Consider the following 9,157-nt stretch of genomic DNA (forward strand, 5'->3'; position numbering starts at 1 on the left):
GTCCGGCCCCGGGCGGCGGGTCCTGGGATGCTAGGACTGTCCCGCCGACCGCGGCTACCCCTCTCGCCCCGCGCCCCCACTGTAGTATTTGGGGGGAGAAAGTACAACATTGTCCTTCGCGTCCACTCTAACTGAACATCTACTCTGTGCAGGCGGGTCAGCCCCTGCAAACGGTCGCCGCACACAACCGGGGAAAAGCTCGAGTAGAGGTCCGAAGTGCTGGGAGCTCTTGGCAGAGGAGGACGTCCGAGCAGGCGGGCTCGGGGAGACCTGCAACCCGGAGTTGCATCTCTGCCCGCCCGGGGGAAGGTCGCTGCAAAGCCTGCCCAGGGAATCGAGGTCGGGTTTAAGGGACGCCAAGCCAGAAATTTAGAAACAGTGGACCACAGAAGGTGACTTGGGTTTGTTAGGTTTAGCAGGTGACAAATTATGTGTAAATTTATTTCTTCTTGCCAGCAATCAACCGACGGACGTCCACAGCCAGGCACCGTCCTTAGTTGCCCTCTCTCTATTAATTCGTCTTTCCAACAGTCCAGCGAGATGCGTATTGCTATTTCTCTTTTGTGGGTGGAGAAAGGAGGCACAGGACAGGAAAGAAATTCTTTGAGATACAGACAGAAAAGGACTGGGGGCTAGGATTCAACTACAGGGGTTCCAGTTTCAGAGCTCCCAGCCTGAACCGTATACATGCGGCCTCTGAGAGAGTTCATATAATCACATGCAGCCCTTAAAACAGTGCAGCTGCCTTATGATTTGATCCCACACCGTAACCCAGAGAAATACAAGTCCATTAAGTTCAAAAATTGTATATGGGATTCTACACACACACACACACAGGTAGTTCTACTTATTTGTTTCACTAAGGTAATCTTTCACTATCTAAATGTATTCGAAAATATCACGTTGGATACCTTAAACACGCACAATAAAGCCCAGCACAGTGGCCCCGCTTGTAATCCCAGCAGGTTGGAAGGCTGAGACAGAAGGATCTTGAGTTCAAAGCCAGTTTTAGTCATTTCAGTGAGATTCTGTCTCTAAATAAACTATTTAAAAAGGGGCTGGGGATGTGGCTCAGTGGTAAAGCACCCCTGGGTTCAATCCTGGATACCTAAATAAATAAATATGAAAAACAATAAAAGTCCAGTCGGGGATGAGAGGGGCATTTTAAATCTCTTCATTAAACCTCAAATTAAGAGACACTGAAGGGAGCATTCACACAATACAGCAAATTTCCTGAAATTCATTTTTCCTCACATCATTTTCAATTTCTTATGCTGAACTCAGGCTCCCCCAGTTCACTCAAACTTAAGCCTGCCTCTCTACCTTCTCATTTGCTTTGAGAGATAATTCTCTCTAAATAGACATTTTTTTCCTGCTGCCCACAGTGGCCTGTAACCTCAGCCCTCCAGAGACTGAGGCAGGAGGATCAAGTTCCAGAGCCTCTGTCTCAAAAAGGGCTAGGGGCTGGGGTTGTGACTCAGGGTAGCATGCTAGGCCCTGGGTTCGATCCTCAGCACTACATAAAAATAATAAAGATTTTGTGTTCAACTACAACTAAAAAATAAATATTTAAAAATAAATAAAAAGGACTGAAGATGTGGCTCAGTACTAAAACGTCCCCTGAGTCAAATCTCCAGTAGCCTCCCAAGGGCTTTTTTCCTGTTCTTTCCAGCTTCTGCTTTATAAATAGATTTTTTCCTCTCCTTCCCTCACTTTCTCTCTCCCTCCCTCTCTCTCTGGTGCTAAGGGACCAGTACCTTGCATATGTGAATAAATGCTCTACCACTTGCATATGTGAATAAATGCTCTACACCTCCCCATCCCTAAATTATCCCTCTTGCCAGTTATTAGTCCAATATCATATTATGTCCAAAAAAATTAGAAGGGAAGGGAAGATGTCTAGGAACAAAGAAAAGATGTCTTCCATATTTATGTATTAATATTATGATATAGATTCTAAAGTGTTTCTGTTGTAAAGTTTTTATGGGTCTGAAAACTGGAAAGTTGGAATAAAGCAGTGAGTTTCATAAAACCCAAAGTATTTCCCTTAAAGAACTATATTTTATTCTGGGACTGCAGTGATTAAATAATTGCTTTTTTTCCTAATACCCTACAGCAGAAGACTAAGAAAAATTTAAATTGCAAACCTAATATTAATATTCAAATTTTTAAGAAAATAGTGTATGATATTTGAAAGCCTGAGAACCTAGGGGAAAGATGAAGGCAAAATTTTCTCAACACAAAACACATTGCAAATTGCAGCTAGTTGCTTAAAGCAGGAACTGTAGGGTCTGGGTTGTGGCTCAGGGGTAGAGTTCTTGCCTAGCATGCGAGAGGCACTGGGTTGGATCCCCAGCACCACATAAAAATAAACAAATAGAATAAAGGTATTGTGTTCTTAATCTACATTTTAAAAAATTAGGAGCTGTAGGACAATGGAGTGTGTGTGCTGGTGTCCTGAGACTGCTGTATCAAAGGACCACAAACCCAGTGGATTAAAACAGTAGAAATGTATTATCTGAGTTCTAGAGAATAGGACTCCAAGATCAAGATGTCAGCATGGGCCATGATTGCCTCCAAAACCTGTAGGAGAGAATGCTTCCTTGCTTCTTTCTGGCCTCTGGTGGTGGCCATCAATCATTGGTGATCCTTGTCTTGCCAATCATCACTCCAATCTCTGCGTCCATCATCACATGATACTCTCCCCGTGTGTCTTTATCTCTTTTCTAAATTCACTAATTATATTGGACTAACGCCTACCCTGTGACTTCATCTTAATTTGATTATATCTGCAAAGACACCATATCCAAATAAAGTCACAGGTACTAGGGGGTAGGACTATAGCATGCCTTTTTGTGTGACACAGTTCAATCTGGGACAAAATACTTAATCCAAAGGAAAAGATATTTTACCAAAATAACTGATTCATCTTTCCTTAAGTGAGGATCCTAAATGGGTTCCCAAGTTTCCAGAAAGCCGCCTTCCATCTTTGAAACTACAGGAATGGAAATAATCACCTAGGAAGAGAGTACAGATAGGGAAGAGAAGAGAGAGGGAGCATAGTGTCCTGAAGAAGCCATCATGTAAAAGGTAAAGATTGGAGGAGGTACATGTGAAAGAAATGAAGAACGAGGAATGAGTAGCCAGAGAGGTCAAAAGGGAACTGGGTGAGGGTTGGCCTGTCAAAGAACCACAGGGAAGGGGGGTTTTATAGAGGCGGAAGTGGTTTTCAAAGCCAGAAGCCATAGAGAGTTCAGGTAAGAGGAGGAAGAAGTGTTTGTTGGATTTGCAAATTAGGAGGTTATTATTGACCTAAATTAAAACACTTTTGGTGGAGGAGGAAAAGGCCGAGAGTCCAAGAATGAGTAACAAGTAAGGAAGTGCTGAGAACATGCAAGGTCTATATTCTTGTGCTGCTTTCATGAAAGCAAGGACTGCTGCTGTACTCATGCAGCGCCTGGCACTCATGTAGTCAGCATTTAGTTTTACCTTTATCATCATCTTCATTATATTACAACCGCTTCTAATCCTCCTGAGTTGGAGGGCACTGAGGAATCAGCAAAAGAGGGCTGGAGACAGAGGTGGCAGACAGTGCTGTTTTCAGCCAAGTAAAAATTGAAAAATTCAAGAATACCTTAATCTCAGTTGAGGACTCAGGCCAAGAGCTTCTTGGCAGAGGTCTGAGAAGAGGTTTCAGGGAGTGCTAGCAGGTGGGCTGAACTCAAGAGAGAGAGCCTGGGCAGGCACTGTTCATGGGACCAGGGCAGCAGATGGTGTCTGAGAGGCCTGTTCACAGATTGCAGGGCTTCAGCCACAGGTCTTGGCTAGAATGAGAGCCAGAGCATGGAGAGAGCAGTGGCAAGAGCTAGACAGGGCTCTAGGCCAGGCGGAAGCTATCCCAGTCACCAGAACAAGGACCTGGGCACAAGAGCCAAGGAAGAAAAGCAGTTGTAGCTTGCGGGAGGGAGAGAACCCAGGTACCAGGACTCAGGGCAGGAGCCTGCCGCTCAAAGGGGAACAGGGAAGAGCCCCGAGTGCTGAAGACAAAGCCAGCCAGAAGATGACCCACGGCTGAACCCCACCAACCAAAAGAGGCTGCTCTTGCACTGGGTGCCTTGTATTTGTGATCATGTGTGATCTTGGAGCCCAGCCATGGGAGATAGAGGCAATGAAAGTCTTATCAGCCTGACCCAGAGTAGTGATTCATCTACCACTACAGAATGTGTCTTCCTTTCCTTCCAGCCACCTTCAGTGGCCTTAATAGATTTTTATCTAAGACCTTATCTATAAGTAATACACTCAGCCAAGGCAGGCCTAGTTGGCAAGAAGAAATGGTGAAGTTTGATCTTCAATTAATAAAAGATAAAAACATGAGGGCTGGGACTGTAGCTCAGTGGTAGCACAATTGCCTGGCATGTGTGAGGCACTGGTTAGAGTCTCAGCACCACGTATAAATAAATAAAGATCTATCAACAACTAAGAAAAAAATTTTTAAAGATAAACATGACGTAATAATGACTCAGATGCCTATTTGATTGACAAATGATGCCACAGATTTGATATGCATGTGAAGTGCACATAGTCATGTGTCACTTAAAGAGTTCTTATGTTCTAAGAACTAAGAAATGTTCACAGTGAAGTGAATTGGTCAGGGTGCAAAAATCAAGGAGTACATGTGCAGAAACCTAGGAGTACAGCCTGCTACACACTTGGGCTGCATGGTATAGTCTATTTAGTTATTAACTTTTTTTGCGAATAAAAACAAAGACACAAGCACACATATTAGCCTAAATTTGCCCAGGGTCAGGATTATCAGTATTGCTGGCTTCCACCTCTATATCTTATCACAACCGGAGTGTCTTCAGGGCAGCGACACACCTGGAGCTATCTTCTCTTTTGATGACAGTGCTATCTTCTGCAGTTGTTCCTGAAGGACCGGCCTAGGGCTGTTTTAGAGTTCATTTTTCTTTTTCCTTTCCTTTCTTTTTTCTTTTCTTTCTTTCTTTCTTTCTTTCTTTTTTTGTAAAAAGGAAGGACTAAACTTTCAAATAATAAAAAGTATAGTAAACATACAAACTAACCATATAGTCATTTATTACAAATATTGTGTGCTGTACAAAATTATATGTGCTGCACTTTTATATGACGGGCAGCACAGTAGATTTGTTTATACCAGCATCGCCATAAACTCACAAATAATGCATTATGCTACAGCTTGCAATGACTACGATATCACTAGGTTAAGGGAATTTTCTGTTCTAACAGGATGCTGAATCTGGATGTCAATAGGATACAGGACCCTTTTGGTATTGTGCAAGGCTATTCTCCGTTTACTTGTACAGATCTGCTCTCTATTCTTCTTCAACCTGTTCAATATCCCAAGAGGCTGACTATATCACTCCAGCTCCCTTGCCCTTCTTTTGCTGTGTTCGGCCAGGAGAAGTCATCACCAACAGGAGATTGTGAAGTTAGGGTAGTTATTCCTGGTCACTTTTGTACAGATCACCAGTTGGCTGAATCCCTGTAGGAGGGCTGCTCTTGTTACTCTCTCGCCCTCATTCCTGGAAAGCACTCTCTCCTCTGCCTTTAGAACTGGGGTTATTGGGGCTGAGATTGTAGCTCAGTGGTGGAGTGCTTGTCTAGCATGTGTGAGGCATTGGGTTTGATCCTCAGCACCTCATATAAATAAATAAAATAAAGGTATGTGTCCACCTACAACTAAAAATTTTTTAAAAAGAAAAAAAAAAGAACTGTAGTTGTTATTGACTCATGGCTATTGCTAATCTCAGGGTGTTTGCTACATCTCTTAACCACGTGTTCCTAATGCTAAGCACCCATTTCAAACAGTGCCTTTTTAAGACCACTCCACCAGGCCCTGGTGAGGGAGCCATCTGTGTCCTGCCAGGACTCTGCCTGATTCAGCTCTGCAGTCTCTGCCCACAGCTGGTGTGGCCAATGCAGCAGCACAATGTGGACTTTGATTTCGGAGCACCAAGGTGGTCATTTCACTTCCACCATCAGGTTGTTTTTCAGACAGGAAGAAAGGGCAAGAGACGCCAAACAGCTCTTTTTTAGGAAGTCCCAGACAACATACTTCTGCTGACATGCCACCCTAACTGACGGACAACTAAGGAGGTCTTTTTAACTATGTATATTGCTGCCCCAAATAGAGTTTCTATTAGAAGGGAAGAAACAGAGAAAAATTATTAAGTAGGCTACCAGCAGTGTTTCTACACCACTTAACATGTCCCTCACATGTGCGAGGCAAGCACTCTGCCACTGAACTACAACCCCAGCCCCTGGACTTTTTAATTAAAAGTTGATGATAACTTTCTGTTACAAATCTTTTCCTTAGTTCACATCTTGGGCCTTCGTTATTCAATAACAATAATAAAATTGGCATAACCATTGTGGAAAATAGTATGGAGATTCTTCAAATTGTTAAAATCAGAACTACCATATGCTCCAGCAACCCCACTTCTAAGTGTGTATCCAAAGGAAATGAAATCAGTATCTCAAAGAGATACCCGTTTTGTTGTGTTTGCGGTGCTCGGGATCAAACCCAGGGCCTTGTGCTTGTCAGGCAAACACTCTGTCACTGAGTCACATCTCCAGCCTTCAAAGAGATACCTACACCCCTGTGTTCATTGTAGCATTTTTCACAGTAGCACGGATATGAAAACAATCTCAAATGTCCATTGATGGATGAATAGATAAATAAGTTGTACATGTATACAATGGACTAGGCTTCAAGTCTGCACTGTATGTTACTGTACTGAATACCGAGGGCAGTTGTAACACAATGGTAAGTATTTTTTATCTAAATATAAAAAAAGTAAGAATAAAAGGTGGGACAGGAATGTTTCAAGGATAGAAACTTTTTCAGCTCCTTTATAATCTTTTGGGGACATTGTCATATATGTGGTCCACTGTTGACTGAAATGCACAGGCTGCCCCTTACATCTGTTTCTGTTAGCTAAAACATTGAATGATTGTGGTTTAAAGTGGTACAACTGCCGGGTGTGATAGTGCACATCTGTAATCCCAGTGGCTCAGGAGGTTGAGGCAAGAAGATCTTGAGTTCAAAGCCAGGCTCAGAAACTTAGTGAGGTCCTAAGCAACTTAGCAAGATGCTGTCTCAAAATAAAAAATAAAAAGGGCTGGGGGTGTGGCTCAGTGGTAGCATGCCTGGGTTCTGTTCAATTGTTGGTTCCAAAAAAAAAAAAAGGTATGACTTTCTGGGAATAGCAAAAGAGGAGTAACAGCTAAGGTTAAGCCTGCTCCAAAGAAAGAAGACACGCTTGCTTGAGTGTGTGAGGGCTTCAGGGTAGGAGTTTGCAAGGAAATTCTGCTAGGGAGATGAATAATTCTGCCCACATGGCAATAGGGTGCTGCAGGAGCTAACCCTACTGTCTTAACCCAAAATCCTAGTGTTTGAAATATACATCAAGAAGAACACAGTCGAGAAGTGCCGAACAGGAATTCCAGTCTCGGTTTCATCACTAACTTGCTCTGGACACTTAGACATTCACTTGCTCAAAGCCTCAGTTTACTCATCTGAAAATCGGAGCAAAGTTCAATTTACTAAAAAGAAATGTTATGAGAATAAAATGAAGTAGAAGTGAAAATGCTTTGGCAATGTCCAAAATTCTGTGCAAGTAGAAGATTATTAAGATACTCCCACTCTCCTAGTTTAAGTCTGAGAAAATCCCACTAAGCCCTTAGAAACTGCATTATTCAATTTGGTAGCCCCCGACCACATTGGCTAATAAGTACTTAATATGTGATTGGTGCAACTGAAGTACTGAATTTTAAATTTTACTAAATTTTGATTAATTTTGAATTGAAAAACTATTACTCCTTTCAGTTGTTGGGAAAAATTTCGAATTTATTTGAAACAACTCAAACATGTAAATCCACTTTTTAAACTGTAAATTTTATGAAATCTAAATACATATCAAGTATTTCCAAAAAAATTTAGGATTTGAATTGAAATTTACTGCAAGTGTAAAATACACTCTAGAGACTCAGGAGTTGCAGGCAGGAGATTGCAAGTTCAAAGCTACCCTCAGCGATTTAGCAAAGCCTTAATCAACCTAGCAAGACCCTGTCTTAAAATAAAAAATTAAGGGCTGGGGTTGTGGCTCAGTGGCAGAGCGCTTGCCTAACACATGTGAGGTACTGGGTTCCATCCTCGGCATCACATATAAATAAATAAAAAATAAAGGTACATCAACAACTAACAAATATTTTTTTAAAAAATAGCAAACTAAAATTGAGCTGGGGATATAGCTCAGTTGGTAGAGTGCTCATCTCACATGCACAAGGCCCTGGGTTCAATCCCCAGCACCACAAAAAATAAATAAAGAGAGAGAGAGAGAGAGAGAGAGAGAGAGAGAGAGAGAGAATAGAAAATTAAAATAAAACACATGCCAGATTTCAAAGACTCAGTTAAAAAATGTGAAATGTCTTGTTAATAATATTTTATATTGTGTGATGAAATGATATTTTATCTTGTGTAAAATAAAATATATCATTTAAATCAATTTTATTTCTTTGCACTTCTCTTAAGGCATCTGCTAGAACATTTAAAATTACAGTGTGGCTTTGCATCCTGTTTCTATAGGAGGGTACCACTCTTGAGGCGACAGAGTGGGCAACCTTAGTTCCTTGTAGAAACTAGGGAGAGGAGAGGGATCACTGCAGAATCAGTTCTATGATTCCAGGCAAAGTGTGCTGGTGCCACTTCCTGGATTCCTGAGAATCAATGGCAGAAATACAGAACAACATAGATTGTCCTGATACCAACCCCCTGAGTGATTCTTCTCCTGGTTCAGGCAGGATACACTCCATCTTGAAACTTCGGAAGTATCATGCCTTGGTAGACTGAGACCATAGTTGCTGTCTGGGTTTTAATTTGCAGACGACAGCATTTCAATGAGCAGGAGATTTCAGGAGCAGCTAGAAGCTGCAAAGACTCTCAAAACCAGCATGAATTTATTTTTACCTTCTCTTTCAGAGTTTATGTTAGATCTAACGTGTGGTTGAAATTCACCCTCGGAGCATTTGCTCTTCTCTGGGTTTGATTCTTTTCCTTTAGAACAGCCGTGTTTTAGATACGATTTGCAAGCGGACTGCAGGACGATGCTATGAGAGG

This window comes from Marmota marmota, unplaced genomic scaffold (assembly GCF_001458135.2).
Source record: "Marmota marmota marmota unplaced genomic scaffold, marMar, whole genome shotgun sequence".
Taxonomy (NCBI): domain Eukaryota; kingdom Metazoa; phylum Chordata; class Mammalia; order Rodentia; family Sciuridae; genus Marmota; species Marmota marmota.